The 17,329-nt window shown below is 44.4% G+C and overlaps 1 long non-coding RNA gene across 1 annotated transcript; it reads right to left on the bottom strand.

Moving 5' to 3' along the window:
- Window position 1: 1 nt before the first annotated feature.
- LOC140724433 (uncharacterized) lies at window positions 2–12,531 on the bottom strand. Its single transcript, XR_012098132.1, has 2 exons — window positions 12,408–12,531; window positions 2–249 (listed from the first exon to the last, which is right to left on the bottom strand). It is a non-coding gene; the product is annotated as an uncharacterized lncRNA (long non-coding RNA).
- Between the last annotated feature and the right edge of the window lie 4,798 nt (window positions 12,532–17,329).

Raw genomic sequence — 17,329 nt, forward strand, 5'->3', positions numbered from 1 at the left:
GACCTCAATGAAAACAGATGTCAATGACTTTATTACAAATGAGAATAAGCCCACTCCCATAAGACCCCTCCAATATATTTATATCAAATTACTTCGTTCCTGACTTGGAATACAACAGAAGAGCGAAGACCTGAAAGGGAGTCCTGAAGAGCAACAACTTCACTGAAAAGGGGTTCTCCAAACTCCTGGCCAGCTCCAAGATCAATTTCCAGCCACCAATCTCTTGCAAAAGAATCGGGAAGTCTTGACCTGTGAAAGTCCAAATACAAGGTTAGAAGTTATTGTCACTAAACCCTGACATTGAACTTGTATTATCATCTGGAAAATATAAATAGAAAAAGAATTGACTCCATTGAACCAAGTTTTTATTTATATTGATGTATTCAACTTGGATGGGCTTCTAAGCAAAGGATAATGTGTTGAGAGCACAATTGTTAATTATGAGGTTTTATTCTGCATTTTATTTTACTGTTAAAGCCAATGGCAAATAAGGCACAGCTCCCTGCCTTTGAGCACGAGAGCTGGCTCTCTTAACTTCCCAGTCTTTTCCCAATGTGGTGATAGAAGGTAGTCCTCTTTATTGTTGAAAACATGCCCTTGAGTTTCAGGACTTGATAATCCTTTCATGATGTGTTTTACTGTTGGGTTCCTCAAATTGTCCAGGCACCTAAACAAGACTCCAGTTTGTTCCATTATATTTATGATCCCGTGGGTCTCATTAAATCTGTTTGCTTTACAGATGCTAAACAAGAATCATTAACCATGTCTGGGGCATATTGTGCATCGTGATGTCTCTCTAACATGATCTTGAGTTTTCAGAAAAGTCTTTGTTGCGTGCCACATGAAAAAAGTGTTCTAATAGAACTGAGATTATCATAAAAGATCAAATATTTGAATAAAATCTGTTATGCTTAAATACATTAGAGGGGTGATTAAATGGGACATTAGAGGTCATTTGCAACGTACACATTTTCCTTTATAATAAGCACAATGGGCTGAATGGCCTCCTTCAGTGAGGTAAATTTTCACCAATGTAATCTACCATGCAACCCAGTTGGAGTTAGCAGAAGCCATTTCCCAAAAGATACTGTATATGTTGACTTGTTGTGTTTCTGTCAGTTATTGAAGGCCATTTTTTTTCATTCTTTTACCATGTCACATACTGCCAGACTTCTTGAGATGAAATTCAGCTTGGGCAGCAGCACAAAACAAGCAGCATCAAGGTGGAGCTAAATATCAGGTGCGATGCACAGTGACTGACCACTGCCACGTTGCTTAAAACTGCTTCCTCTCGAGATGCATTTCAACATCTTTACAGTTAAGTTCTTTAATTCATCAGCAATTTCACATCCAGAGGTAAAACCATTCCATTTTCAGATGTAATGTTAATGCTTGACGTTGCTGAGTCAAAATACTGGAACTCTTCCTGACATCTCCATGGTATCTTCACCAAAGGAAGGCAACAAATCAAGAATGTGGATCATCACTATTTTTCAGAGGGAATTAAAGATTTAAAGCAGAATTTCTTCAGCCAGAGGGTGATGAATCTGTGGAATTCATTGCCACAGGTGACTGTGGGGGCCAAGCCATTGGGCAGGTTTAAAGTGGAGGTTGATAGGTTCTTGATTAGTAAGGATGTCAATAGTTATGGGAAGAAATGGGGAGAGGGGAACTAATTTGAAGGGCCAGTGTATTTACATAGAGTGCTGGTGGATATTTAGAACAAGCTGCCAGAGGAGGTGGTAAATCCAGTTACAACTTTTGGATAGGTACATGGATGAGAAAGGATTAGAGAGATATGGACTAATGCAGGCACTGGAATTAGCACATTGGTTGACATGGACAAGTTGGGCCAAAGGGCCTTTTTCCATGCAATATAATTCTATGAATTGGAGTTATGCATTGTCCATCCAAGGGAACACCACATGGTGTGAATTAATAAAAACAAATTGCCATCTTAGGATATGAATTCACAGCCACTTAGGGTGCTGGTCTAGTGCCATAATCAGTCACCTGCTGCTCACTGTTTCTGGCAATATTGTACTCAGTGGTTTAAAAAAAGTAGGATTTAGCTTTGTACAGCGGCTGAAGCTATTGCCCAAAAATGAGCGAAGCAAAACCTTTTCATACACTACCTCAAGAAAAATTCATGGCACAAATGCTAATCTATATTACATGCCATGAAGCAGGCTCTCATGTGTCAGAGATCTATTCTTCCTCCGTAGCTTCTCCAGCTTAGGCTCATCAGCTTTGTGCCACAGGATCTAAGAGATCCCATCGGGAAATAAATATCCCCAGAGGAAAATTTAGATCCTGGCAGCACTCACTCACGTGTTTTATGAAGCTCCAAAGCATAAAGTAAAAAAAGAATTGTTGCCCAGGGAAACATGAGCTAAGACATGGCTCTACCACTGGTGCAGCACTTAAAGTGTCAGTGCTTCTGATAGAGGAAACCATAAGGGAAGTTTAACAAATCCCATCTCAGCTCTGAATATGTAGTGAGTAAGCACAGGTAGGTCCTGCAGCTTTTGGAAGGAAGAATTGTGTTCACCATTTTAGTGATTGTGCTTTCTATCATATATATTATATGGCCTACTTCTAATGCCCCAGCATAGACTATCCAGAGAATGATCTTGTATGTGATTTCAAAGCAGGAACTGGAGTTCACGTGTGGGTCATGTGCCAGATATAGAAAATCTCAACATAAAGCACACCTGGGAATACAAAATGTCAAAAATGCCCTCCATATCTAGTAAAAAAGTATATTTACAAATGTCTTACTTTCATAGTTTATGAAGCCAATATTATGGTTCTCGTTGAAAACCTCAATGTATTCATTTGGTTCTTCTTCCAGAGATGTGCCCTGACCCTAAATATTTCAGAATTCTGTATTTTTAATGTTGTTTCAGTCCACCAATATCTCTGCATTTACTTTTGGATTTTTACATAATAATGTTACCCCAGACAGATTGTAAACCTGTTATGTGTTTGCCTCTGGTCATAAAATAGAAAGGGTACAGAGGTATGTGTTACCAGTTCTTTCCCAGTGTAGGGGAGATCAAAAAGAGTGTATAGTTTTAGGGTAAGAAGGGGACAATTTAAAAGGAATCTGAGGGGCAAGTTTTGCACACAGCATTTGTGTATATAGAACGAGCTGCCAGATGAGGTGGGTAGAGGCAGGTACCATTACAATCTTTAAAACATATTTGGACAGATTGATGGATTGGAAAAGTTTAGAGTGATGTAGGCCAAATACAGGCAAATGGGATTAATTTAGATCAGCAGCTCAGTCAGTATCAATGGATTGGGTTGAAGAAACTGCTTCCTTCCTGTTTTGATGAATCTGTGAATCTATAAAAGGGCTTTAACATAAAAGTCCTGACAAGACTCTTCTGGATTAATGTTATGATCATTTGAAGGGTGAGGCTCAGATTAATTGGATTTTAGAAAAGTGAAGCACTTAAGATCTGAGGAGTCCTGACAGTCGACATGCAGAGATTATTTCCAGAAGTGGGAATATCTAGAACTAAGGGTGATTACTTAAGAACAACTGATTACCAACACCACACCCAACCTGTACATTCTCTCTTTTCCCCTCTCCCATTGGGCAGAAGATATAAAAGTCTGAATGTATAGACCACCAGGATTAAGGACAGCTTCCACCCTGCTGACATGAGATTCTTGAATGGACATCTTGTTCGATGTGTACTCTTTACCTCACAATCTACATCATGATGATCTGTCACTGCATTTTCTCTCTAGCCTTTATACTTTATTTGCATTGTTATTGTTTTCCCATGGTCTGACCCAGTGCACTATTTGGTATGGGGGGGGGGGGGATATTGCACAGGAATGAAAGAAGCTACAGAAAGTTGTAAAATTAGTCAGCTCCAAAGTATCCAAGGCATCTTCAATGAGCTGTGCCTCAGAAATTCGGTGTCCATTATTAAGGACCCAAATCACCCAGGACATGCTATCTTCTCATTGTTACTGTAAGGAAGGAGGTACAGAAGCCTGAAGGCACACACTGAACGATTCCGGAACAGCTTCTACCACTCAGCCGTCTGATTTCTAAATGGACGCTGAACCCATGAACAGTACCTCTCTTTTTTTATTATTTCTGTTTTTGCACTACTATTTTTAAATATTTAATAATCATATACAGTATATACTTACTGTAATTCATTTATTTATTTTCTATATTTATCATGTATTGCATTGTACTGCTGCTGTTAAGTTGACAAATTTCACGACATATGCTGGTAGTATTAAATCTATTCTGTGTAATGGTTTGGTCTGTATGGGCCGTATGCAAAATATACTTATTATTGTCACATACGTCCTGGTACACATGACCATATTAAACCAATTCGAATGCTAATACCTGCTGAAGGCCAAAATGAGGTGAGACTTTCCCTCTCAGAGCACCATTTGTGTTTTGAACTTTCTCCCTTAAAGGGCAGTGGAAGCTAACTCTGGGGTATTTTTCAGACAGATGGAGCTAGGCTGTTTAGAAGTCAATGGAATGAAAAGTTTCTGGGGGTAGATAAAAATACACAGATGAGGTCACAATCAGATGAGGCATGGTTTTATTTAACGGCAGAGCAGGCTTGAGTTGCCAAGTGACCTACTGGTGGTTCTAATTGCTTTGTTTGTCCATTATCGATGGTCATGCAGAACATACACAAGTGAATTTATTTCCAATTCACAATTATTTTAGTGAATTATAACTGTTGATATACAATTTATGATGAATCTGAGTTAAAACAGCAACTTGGTTCCTACGTTTAATGTTTCACTGCTGATTTTACTACTTCTTGCCATTTACAAAAGGTAACAGATGAACGCTAAATTTGTAATGGGTGTCTAGGGGATGAAAATTTGACTTCAAAATCAATAGAATCAAATTTTCCATTCTAGTTCATCTTTGGTGGTTCTTCTTGCCAATAATTACAATCGCAGCAGATTAACAATTGTGTTATGCGCACTGTATCTTGATGAGGTGATGACTTGCTGATTACTGAGGGAGAAAAAAATGAATCATTATGTATTCTACATAAAATAGTAAACCTAGGAATCTTCAGTGGTTTCAAAGACAGTATTAACCATGAAATATTGGTCTAAACAGGGATGCTGTATCTTCTTAACAGTCCTCATATTATTTATTACTAACTGAGCAAACACAACTCCTGTGCTTGAAATAAGCTTAAAACGAAACCAATAATTTCAAAAGCAGTTAAGGAGCTGAGACTGTTTACACAAGCACACCGTAGTGTTTGTAAAATGAGTTTGTCATTTTGGTTTACGTAAGTACTGACAGCATAATACGCTGGCCAAAAATTAATTCATTTTATTATCTTGATTTGTCAAGAATTAATTTAGTGTAAGAGGATTTTTGATCTGATTGTGTGCTGAGCCATTATCATTCTCTGCTCTTGTCAGACAAGGTTGCTTCAGTTTTCTTCTACTGGGGCAAATATTCTTTAATAAAAATAGTCTATCATTTAACATCAAGATTATCCAACTAATTTGACAGTCTGGTTCAGAATCACTTAAAATTTAAGAACATTGATTATAATTGTAGAAGTTAATAACTGAGCTCCTTTGTAAACTTGCCATTGACTGAAAATGCAAAGTTAGCTCTGCGATATTTGCCCATGATTCTCATCTCCCTAAATTTATTTCTATTGATTTAAAAGTCAAATTCCCATCCCTTAGACATTATTTACAAATGTAATGCTTACCTATTATTTTTTGTAGATCGTGAGACAGAAATACTGGAATTAGCAATTAAAAATAGATACCACAGTGCTTTTTTTACTCACCCATCATCATATGTTGAATCTCAATATATATACTATCAAGAAATAAGTGGATTTGAACAACCCATTTGAAAGGGAGAACATTAAACAAAAATATTGCCCTACAAATGGCAGTGTTTGAAACGGATTACACTGTATCTAAGGATAGCTATTTAATACAATATAGCCTGGCACTTAATATTTGTCAAAGTCCATACTTTCAATTCAGCATATGTAGAAGCAATGTATCAGATATAATTATCAGAGAATGCAGTACAGCCATGTTTTTCATCAACCTGCTTGTTACTTTCCATTTGAAAAAGAAAGGCAACAAGGGAAAACAAAAAGATGTATCACACAACAAAATTAATTCTAAAGTAAAGTGTACTTTGGTAACCTAAGAAGAGCTATGGTGCAAGATTCTAATAGGGAGGATGGTGCAGAAAGTGGATAATCATTCTGAATTAAAAGCTAAGAACCCGTCTCTGTAGAGGTGACTGATTAACAACAAAGACGTGGAAATTATTTTCAAGCCTCCTTTGTCACAGCTTTGATATCAACTCTATTGATCAAAAAAGGAATTCTTTCTTCTTCCCATTTATCTGTGCTCTCAGATTTAGGGGTGGGGGTGGAGTATCAAGTGCATATGTCTGCAATAACTGTATCAACTCACTGTATATCTTAACATAAAAATGAGCTTCAAAAAACAGTGAAATGTAATTGGAAAAATTGAGGGTTTCTCATGGAAGCATTTTATTTTAATTAAGTCTGCCCTGTTCAAAGACATGCAAGTATTTTTGCAGTATTTACAGGATTAGATCAAAGTTCACATTTCACTGATTTTAGTTTTGTGAAGATAAGGTTGCTTCACAAGCATTGTAATTAAAAGTTCATCAGCACATAGATTTGATGTTGTTGCACAGAACCAATTGGAAGTTGAAATATATAAACCATTACCCAAGGTTTCAATTCACTCAAGCTTGGAGAAAATCAGGAAAAGTTTGATTGAAATGCTCACGATTTAAGTTTTTTGTCTTTACCAAAACAGACACTGCCAATTTTCTGTTTTAAGTATGTACGCTGGAAAATGGATAGATCTGGAAGGTTAGTGGTCAGAAAGCAAGATAATTCTTGGGGGGAATGGAAATGGAAATTTACAAAGAATTTCTCTGATCTGAAAAATAAGTGTCATGTGAAAAGGCTGCATACACTGAGATTATTTTCTCTTGAAATGAGTGAAAATTTAATTAAAATGCATAATTCAGAGGCTACAGAAAATTTCCTTTAGCAGTGTGGTCAAGAATCAAGAGTTAAAGATTTAATGTTAAGATTTTTAGAGGAAAAATGAGGATTTATTTTTAATCAGAGGTGATGAGGCCTGAAACTCAAAGCCTGAAGGTATGGTAGAGGCAGATATACTTGAAGTGCTATGACCCGCAGAGCTGGAGCTCAAGTGCTGAGAGGAGGAATTAGACTAGTTCGGGTTTTCAACTGGTCTGTTCAAAACGGGCTTGATAGCAACCTATGTTGTGGATTCCTTTTGGTTCTATGCTTCATTAAACCTGCAAAATAAATTCACAAACTTCATGCAAGTGTAGTCGCACGCAACGCGCTGCTAAAGAAACACATGGAGGCAGAGAGAGATGAACTCAGAATGCCTTTACTGATTCAAAATCGCGTGCTTAAATCTCCCCTCCCATGGGGCGGACGTGATGTCAGACTGTCCCTGGAAGGTCCGCCCCGAGCTGTTAGTTCCAAACGCGTCACCGTGTGTCTGCCCGTGGCTCCCGATGGCGGTTTGAGTCCCCCGTGTGTGGGCCGCCACACCACATTGCCCCCCCCCCGAAACGTCCATCGGGGGAGTGGAGCCCCCAGTCTGTGTGGCTTGCCTGGGTGGCCGGCCTCGCCAGCACGGTGCGGGTACCCTCACCGGTTGCTCAATGTCCAAGTGCGCTGGTTTGAGGTGGTCCACTGTAAAAGTCTCTTCCCGGTCACCCGCCTCCACGACACACGTGGTTCCGTTGTGCCGGATCACCCTGAAGGGTCCCTCGTACGGCCACTGTAGAGGTGACCTGTGCTTGCCCCTGCGAATAAAAACATACTTACAGTCTCGGAGGTCTTTAGGGGTGAAGGATGGCGTGGGACCATGCCTAGAGGTCAGGACTGGTGTTAGGGTCCCTACCTTGTCCCGCAGCCTCGTTAGCACCACTGCTGGAGTTTCGTCCAAACCTCAGGCCTCTGGTACGAACTCACCCGGGACCGTCAGGGGGGCGCCGTAGACCAATTCCATCGAGGAGGTGTCCAGGTCCTCCTTGGGGGCTGTGCGGATGCCCAGTAGGACCGAGAAGCTCGTCTGTCCAGTTGGGGCCCCTGAGGTGCACCATCAGGGCAGAATTCAGATGCCGGTGGAATCGCTCTACCAAACCGTTGGACTGGGGATGGTACGCTGTGGTGTGATGCAGCTGGGTGCCCAGGAGCTGTGCAACAAACCAGACGTGAACTGCGCCCCTCTGTTGGAGGTGATGTCCGTTGGGAGGCTGAACCTGGCGATCCAGTTTGCAATGAGCGTCCCATCGCAGGACTCAGTGAACGTGTCTGCGAGTGGTACGGCTTCTGGCCATCTGGTGAACCTGTCTACCATGGTAAAGATATACCTGGTGCCCCAGGAGACTGGCAGGGGGCCAATGATGTCCACGTGGATGTGTTGGAACCTCCTGTGCATCGGCTGGAACTACTGGAGGGGAGCCTTCAAGTGTAGCTGGACTTTGGCGGTCTGGCAGTGTACGCAGGTCCTGGCCCAGTGTCCAACCTGTTTGCGCAAACCGTGCCAGACGAATCTGTCCGCTACCAGCTTGATGGACGCCCAGATGGACGGGTGGGCCAGGTCGTGCAGCATGTCGAACACCTGGATGGACGGGTGGGCCAGGTCGTGTCGAACACCCGGATGAACGGGTGGGCCAGGTCGTGCAGCGTGTCGAACACCTGGATGGACGGGTGGGCCAGGTCGTGTCGAATACCCGGATGAACGGGTGGGCCAGGTCGTGCAGCATGTCGAACACCTGGATGGACGGGTGGGCCAGGTCGTGTCGAACACCCGGATGAACGGGTGGGCCAGGTCGTGCAGCGTGTCGAACACCCAGATGGACGGGTGGGCCAGGTTGTGCAGCGTGTCGAACACCCGGATGGACGGGTGGGCCAGGTCGTGTCGAACACCCGGATGGACGGGTGGGCCAGGTCGTGCAGCGTGTTGAACACCCGGATGGATGGGTGGGCCGGGTCGTACAGCGTGTCGAACACCTGGATGGATGGGTGGGCCGGGTCGTACAGCGTGTCGAACACCCGGATGGACGGGTGGACCAGGTCGTGCAGCGTGTCGAACACCCGGCGCCTCCATGCCACTGGTACCATGGGTCGGGGTTTGCCGGTAGACACGTCACACAGGAGTCGATCGGCTGCCGGGCCTGTGGAGACATCCTCCAACTGGAGCCCCGAAACGGCGGTGCGGTAAGCCGGAATCTCGGTGTCTGACCATTGTGCTTCCGCCAGTGCTGTGTAATCTTTTCCTGAGGACGATATGCCTACTGAGCGGAGGCGGGGCGTGACATTGTGTCGGCGACGACGTTGTTCTTCCCTGCGATGTGGCGGACGTCTGTGGTGAATTCAGAAATAAAGGACAGGTGCCTCTGCTGCCAAGCCAACCATGGGTCCGATACCTTGGCCAGTGCGAAGGTGAGGGGCTTGTGGTTCACATACACGGTGATCTCCCTTCCCTCGAGGAAGTACCTGAAATGCCGGACAGTCAGGTAGAGCGCTAGCAACTCCCTGTCGAAAGCGTTGTACTTCACCTCTGGTGGCCGTAGGTGCCGGCTGAAGAAAGTGAGTGGTCACCACTGGTCCTCAACGAGCTGCTCCAGGTCTCCGCTGACTGCCGTATCGGAAGCGTCGACTGTGAGTGCCGTGGGTATATCGACTCTTGAGTGCTCTAGGCGGGCCGCCTTTGCCAGCGCCTCCTTGGCCTGTTCGAACGCCTCTGTGGACTCCATGTCCCATGCCAGTTCTTTGGCCTTGCCGGCCATCATGATGCGTGCTGCCACTGGCACGAACTGATGATAAAAGCTGACCATCCCTACGAACTCCTGCAGGCCTTCAACCGTCAAACAACACACACAAAATGCTGGTGGAACACAGCAGGCCAGGCAGGATCTATAAGGAGAAGCACTGTCGACGTTTCAGGCCGAGACCCTTCGTTAGTCCAAAATGTTGACGGTGCTTCCCCTTATAGATGCTGCCTGGCCTGCTGTGTTCCACCAGCATTTGGTGTGTGTTGTTTGAATTTCCAGCATCTGTAGGTTTCCTCGTGTTGGCCCTTGACCGTGCTGGGCTTGGGGAACTGGCGGATGGCCTAGACCTTGTCCAGTAGGGGAACTGCGCCATGTCAGATGACTCTGTGGCCCAAGAAGTCGATCTCCGTCAGCCCGAACTGGCACTTCGCCGGATTGATTGCCAGCCCGTGGTTGCTCAGGCATTGGCAGAGCTGGCGCAAATGTGCCACGTGCTCTTGGTGCGAACTGCTGGCCACCAGGATATCGTCCAAGTAAATGAAAACGAAATCCAGACCGTGTCCCACCGAGTCCATGAGCCTTTGGAAAGTTTGGGCTGCATTCTTGAGACCAAAAGGTATCCTCAGGAATTCGAACAAGCCAAACGGGGTGATGAGGGCTGTCTTGGGCACATTGTCGGGGTGCACTGGGATCTGATGGTATCCCCTGACCAGGTTGATTTTCGAGAAGATGGTCACTCCATGCAGGTTCACCGTGAAGTCCTGGATGTGGAGTACCGGGTATCTGTCGGCAGTTGTGGCACCGTTGAGCCTTCTGTAGTCTCCGCAGGGCCTCCGTCCTCCTGTGTACTTGGGCACCACGTGCAGCGGGGTTGCCTGCGGGCTGTCTAAGCGGCGTATGATTCCCATCTCTTCCAACTTACGGAACTCCTCCTTGGCGAGGTGGAGCTTGTCGGGTTGGAGCCTGCGAGCTCGGGTGTGCAGCGGCGGTCCTTGCGTGGGGATGTGGTGCTGCTCACCGTGCTTGGGGTCAGCCATGGAGAACTGCGTGGTGACTAAGGAGGGGAATTCCGCCAACACCCTGGCGAATTAGTTACCCGAGAGGGTCACGGAATCCAGGTGGAGGGCCGGTAGCTTGGCTTCTCCGAGCTGGAAAGTCTGGAACATCTCGGCATGGATCAAACGCTGGCCTTTTAGGTCGACCAGGAGGCAGTTGGTTCGTAGGAAATCTGCGCCTAGTAGTGGCTGTGACACCGCTGCCAACGTGAAAGTCCAAGTGAAACGGCTGGACCCGAAACGCAGTGAGATAGTTTGCGGGCCGTACGTCCGAATACTGGTGCCATTTGCTGCAGTGAGTTCGGGGCCTGGGACTGCGTTACGAGTGTCCATGTTTGAGGGGGGGAGTACGCTGACTTCGGCCCCGGTGTCTACCAGGAAGCACCGCCCAGAGTGCCAGTCCCAGAGGTACAGGAGGCTGTCTTGGTGGCCAGCCGTCGTAGCTATTAGCGACGGCTGGTCCCGGCGTTTCCCGGAAAAGCACATGGTGGACGGCAGTGGCGCGTGCCTGAGCCCCATCTTTGGTGATAGAAACACCATTGTTCTGAACTTTCATCTTTTTCCCCCATGGGTCTCGACGGCTTCGTTTGTGGGGCCTGGGCTTTGGGGTGCGCGATCGTGGCTAGGCCCATGGAGGTTGCTCAGATGGCGTGTGGTCGCCCAGGCCGTCCATGTATAGGAACCGCGTGGCCCGTTTACGGCGGGAGAGTCCGAAGGTACGGATCAGGAGTGCCTTAAGCTTAGTGTACCTGTCCTCCATTGGTGGCTGGCGTAGGAAGTCGATGATCCGGCCTGCCATCTCCTGGTCGAGCGTGCTGACCACGTAGTAGTACCGCATGGCGTCGGCTGTAATGTCTCTGATATTGAACTGGGCCTCAGCCTGCTCGAACTAAACGTGGGGCTGAGTGGCCCAGAAAGTCGGGAGCTTCAGAGTCGCTGTGCAAGTTGCTCAAACTCATGGCTGGTCGCTGAGTCGCCGACTCCAGATGCCGTCTGGAATGTCGGGGTCACCAATGTAGTCGCGCGCAATGCGCTACTAAAGAAACACACGGAGGCAGAGAAAGCTCAACTCAGAATGCGCTTACTGATTCAAAACTGCGCGCTTAAATCTCCCCTCCCATGGGCCCCTGCGATCCGTGGTGTGGAGGTGACATCAGACTGTCCCTGGAAGGTCCGCCCCGAGCGAATAGTTCCAAATGTGCTACCACATGTCTGCCTGCGGCTCCCGATGGCGGTTCGAGTCCCACGTGTGCGGGCCGCCACACAAGTTTGTTTCCAAGATTCCTTGCAGTTTTATCTCCCAGCATTCAAAACCTTCAGTACTTGCAATATAAATCTATGTAAAAATATAGCCAACTTTATTTTTGATATTAATCAATCAGGTTTCTCTTAGAGATAGTAGTTTACTGATCTAAGGCTGCAACCTGAAGTCCTGTCACAGAATGAATCAACAGAATGTGCTTATTACCTACAGACAAATTTTAACCCACCTTGTAGTTTAGAAATGGCCGGCTGGTGGCGCAGTGACATCAGCGCCGGACTCCGGAGCAAAGGTTCCTGAGTTCAAACCCCCTCGGGCCGCTCCTGGGCATGCTTTCCATCCGTGCCGGGTTGAGTGTTGAGCTCGCAACTCGGCCTCATGAAAAAAAAACAACTGCGCTATGAGAAGGACGTGGGGGGACCACTCACAGAATCTTTCCTCCAAGACAACCACTTGAAAAAAACGTGGTCGCCGAGGCTCTGGCAGAGTATGGCACACAAAAAAAGGTTTAGAAATGGGAACAATTGCAAATTCTGACCTTTGTTTCTTCATTGCGGAATAAATATCCCGAGCATTTTACAGAACTCCTGTGGCAATTTAGCACGCTGCCAGTAGGTCACAAGCTACAGTTGTCCTGTTAAACAAAATCTGACATTCAACAACAACAGACTCTACAATAAGTTTTCACTTTCTGAGTTCAACCATGAAGTATGAACCTCTGCTGTTCCAGGCACCTCACCCATTCCCCACCGTTTTATTAGCCTTGACATTCCTTGCAGCAAATGGTAGAACCCTCAGGAGCATTCAGGATCAGAGTCGGATTTAACATCACTGTTAAATTATTTTAACATCACTGTTTATTATTTTGTGGCAGCAGTACAGGGCAATACATAAATTAAATAGCAGTGCAAAAAGAAAACAAAAATAATGAGGCAGTGTTCAATGGTTGGCTCATTGTCCTTTCAGATATCTGACGGCAGTGGGGTAGAAACTGCTCATAAAACATTGAGTGTATGTCTTTAGGCTCTCTGATGGTAGCAATGAGAAGAAGGAAGGTTCTGGGTGTTGGAGGTCCTTAATGATGGGACAATGGATTCATTGATGTACACAATGATCCTAGGATGCAAATAACTCTCCAAAATTGGCAAACCAAGCGGATAAGGTGCAGCATATTTGTCTACGTGGGTCAGGTCAATAAGTATAAATTTGCCATCAGGATGCAAGTGTATAAATGTTTGACTCAGCAACATTTGGAGTATTATGTGCAGTTCTGGTCACAACCCTATAGCGTGGATGAGGAAGCTTTAGAGAGGGTACTGAGGAGATTCGATAAGATATTATCTTGTTTGAAGTGTGTTAACAATAAACAACGTTTGGACAATTTTTTCTTAATCTAGCAATACAGTGTGGAGTTGGCCCTCCCAACCCTTCAACTCACACTGCCCACACTGGTCTAGGTGACTTATCAACCTTAAAGAGTGAGCAGTTTCAAGTTCCTGGGTGTCAAAATCTCTGAGGATCTAACCTGGTTCTGAAATATCAATGCAGTTAAAAAGAGGACAAGACAGAGACTATACTTCAATTCTAAGTATTCTATTCACTGGAGAGGGTTCAGAGGAGGTTCACAAGGGCGAATCTGTCATCAAACGAGGAACGTTTGATGTCTCTGGGTCTGTACTCACTGGAATTCAGAAGAATGTGGGGGGGGGGGGTTTCTCATTGAAATCTTCCAAATGTTGAAAGGCCTGGACAGAGTAGAACTGGACAGGATGTTTCCCATGGTGGGGGAGTCTAGGACAAGAGGGCTCAGCCTCAGGATAGAGGGGCGTCCTTTTAAAACAGAGCTGTGGCAAAATTTCTTTAGCCAGAGAGTGGTGAATTTGTGGAATTTGTTACCACAGGCAGCTGTGGAGGTCAAGTCATTGGGTGTACTTAGGCAGAGATTGATAGGTTCTTGATTGGACACGGCATCAAGGGCTACGGGGAGAAGGCCAGGGAATGGAGTTGAGGAGGGGAATAAGCATCAGCCATGATTGAATAGGGGAGCAAATTCAATGGGCCAAATGGCCTAATGCTGCTTCAATGTCTTACGGTTTTAATATATCATCACGCTCTAGAATGACATGATCTGTCATTATGCCTGTTCCTAGCAGAGGTGTAAGGTGCTCCATCCTCCACTAGCCTGTAGGCCACCCTTGGGCAAGATATAGCCTCTGCTTAGCTCCCCGATCAACGTCACATGAAGCCATGAGCACAGGTATGAGCATATCACAAGACCTGGTAATGCAACCACTGACGCCAGGTGGATATTCTCTGAAAAGAATTGATGATGGCTGGGGTCACCTGTCTTGTCAAAACATTGTCCAGAAGAAAACCATTTCTGTAGAAAAATTTGCCAAGAACAATCATGGTCACGGACAGTGGAAGACAATGATCACCCACATGACATGACACAGCAGATGATGATGATTATGATGATACTCCTGCTCCTGTTCTATGTTTCATGTTTTATGTTCTTGTGATTGTTGTGTGTTATATGTTCTGGGTTGTTTCAGATTTCCAGCATCTACAGGATATCTTGTGTCTATGTTCCTGTGACTTCTCTTGATGCTTCTTGCAGAGAGTACTTTCCTTGCTCTGTTATTGAAGCTGGTTATCTTTAGGCTAATCTGGCACTTATGAAAAATCTTTACGTTCCCATTCCTACTCACTAAAATCCAAATGTCATAAAGTGTTCTCCTTTGTCATCTTTCGAAGTGGTCAAGGAAGTCAACTTGTGTAGATAAGAATAGTTCAGCTATCACCTTCTTCTTACGACAGCTTAGCATGGGTAATTAATGCAGCAGCCCCAGATCACAATGACATCGATTTTTGGATTCCAAAGGTAAATAATAAAAAATGCATTGAAAAAAAAAATGATGTGCAAATAAATACAGGAAAGGAGGTTTTCCAAGGGTGATAGCTGGAATTGATGTTTAAATCTATGCATACCGACTTCAGTTAAAATTCTAAACACAAGAGATTCTGCAGATGCTGGAGATCCAGAATAACACACACTAAATGCCGAAGGAACTCAGCAGGTCAGGCAAAATCTATGAAAAGGAAAAAAAAGTCAGCATTGCAGACCTAGAACCTTCATCAGGTCCGTGGCCCGAAGTGGCAGTTCCTTATTCCTCTCCATAGATTCTTACGTTCTGTTGTAAATAATTAAATGGATTAAAGTTCCAGAGGAAGTACAGTGTGGTGTAATGTAATACAAAAACACTAACTAACTGAGGCTACACTGATTTTTCCACACAGTAATTCCATTAAGATGGATGTAGTATGCTATCTTCATTGCTGGCTGATGGTAGGTTGTGTGAGATAGAATGTTAGTTTATTAGACAATGAGCCCGAAGAAAAAAAAGAATGCCAAAAGGATGCATAGCCTCCTCCAACTTTGGCAAGGCAACTATTTATAGGTTGAAACAATGAATTGAGGTAAATGGACATAGTGAAGTTGGGGCTTTGAGCATCAAATAATGTGTACCTCTTTTTAAGTTATTTTTCAAACCTAGATAAAGGTATGGCAAGGACATTTTAGCAGGATGGATCTGCTATTGGCACACAATAAATCCAGTCCCAAGGAACTCAATGGGCCAGTTTTACACCACATTATTACTTAATGCTTCCCTGCTGTTAGAAATTGATTAATGACTGTAGTTCTCAGGCACTTACAGGGTTATGTTACTGGCAATAGTGATCAGTGCATGTATTTTTAATGGTGTTTGCTTAGTGGAAATGATTGTTCGTTTGCCACTGGATAGTTCCAATTCAGAGGCTTCCACCTTAGTGAGAAACTGACATGAACAAAGGCGTCAGCTTATCCTTACTAAGTAATTTATCATTTTTCTTTGGCTTTTCATTAATACAAATGAAAAGGCATTAAAATGTCACAATAATTCACATTAAATGTTCAGCTATTGAGTAATAAAACATACTAGACATGAGGTAAACTTGTTGGACCAGAAATTCACGTTCATATTAAAACGGATTACAATGATTTGGTGTGAGGGATTTAACATTGCTGGGGAAGATTTTTGTTGATGTGGATTGTGTCGAGATCCCTGCATGCAAGTGGTGCGAGTTACAAGCCTCTGTGACATTTAACCATGCATAATTTTGAGAAATGCCTGGGAACTGAGAATGAACCGGCTCTTTGTGTGACTGAGGGCTCAAACCAATAGTGATCAATGGCTGCTAAGAGCCATTTGATAACCTGGGATGTGCTAGTATGAAGAGAGTTCATGGCAGCAGTTCTCCTGTGATGTCTTGGAGATGGAGGTAGGGGGGAGCTCTCTACAACTTGCAAAATAACTTTTGAAATGCTTCATGTAAATAAAGACTATATAACTGGTCCAACATTGCATCTGAACAGACATTATCAATCACTCTGCGACTTACTCTCCGGCAAAGGTGTAGGCAATGCTATGACCATTCATGTCTTGACCAGGCAGATCGGTTTTCTTCTGCAGTAATGTGTCTTTGGCCTGAAATGTTGGTGTGATGCCCCTTCCAGAGATGTTGCCTGCCCAGCTGAGGACTTTGAGCATTTTATGTGTCTCTTCCTACTGTTAGGTCCTGCTTTCCTGTGCGTGGCCCTTGGCCTTTGCAAAATCTAAAAACCTCAAGGGTAGTGACGGATGTGTTGCAGAGATGAATGACATCACTAACCTCCTTTGTTCTCCTATGTTGTACTGTGCTCTTATTGACGTCTGACTGTTTTACCAATCAGTTTTAATGGACACATAATTGAATTTCCAGGCTACCAACTCTTCAGTGTATTCAGTTCTTTGCATCTTTCACAAAAACTCAGTACGAGTTAGAGATAAAATAAGTTTAAGTTGCAAAGTGTACGGAGAGGGGAAAATAAAAGTATTTATGATTTGGTGGAAAACATCTGTGATGAAACACCAAAATAGGTGATGCAAATAAGAAAAAGAAGTGGTAATAAGTTGGTCTGCAGGAGGTTTAAATGCAATTTAATTATAAACACAAGAGATTTTGCAGATGCTGGAAATCTTGAACAACACATACGAAAGCTGGAGGAACTCAGCAAGTCCGGCAGCATCAATAGAGGGAAATAAACAGCCAATATTTTAGGCCGAGACT

This window comes from Hemitrygon akajei, chromosome 3 (assembly GCF_048418815.1).
Source record: "Hemitrygon akajei chromosome 3, sHemAka1.3, whole genome shotgun sequence".
In the NCBI taxonomy this organism is placed as follows: domain Eukaryota; kingdom Metazoa; phylum Chordata; class Chondrichthyes; order Myliobatiformes; family Dasyatidae; genus Hemitrygon; species Hemitrygon akajei.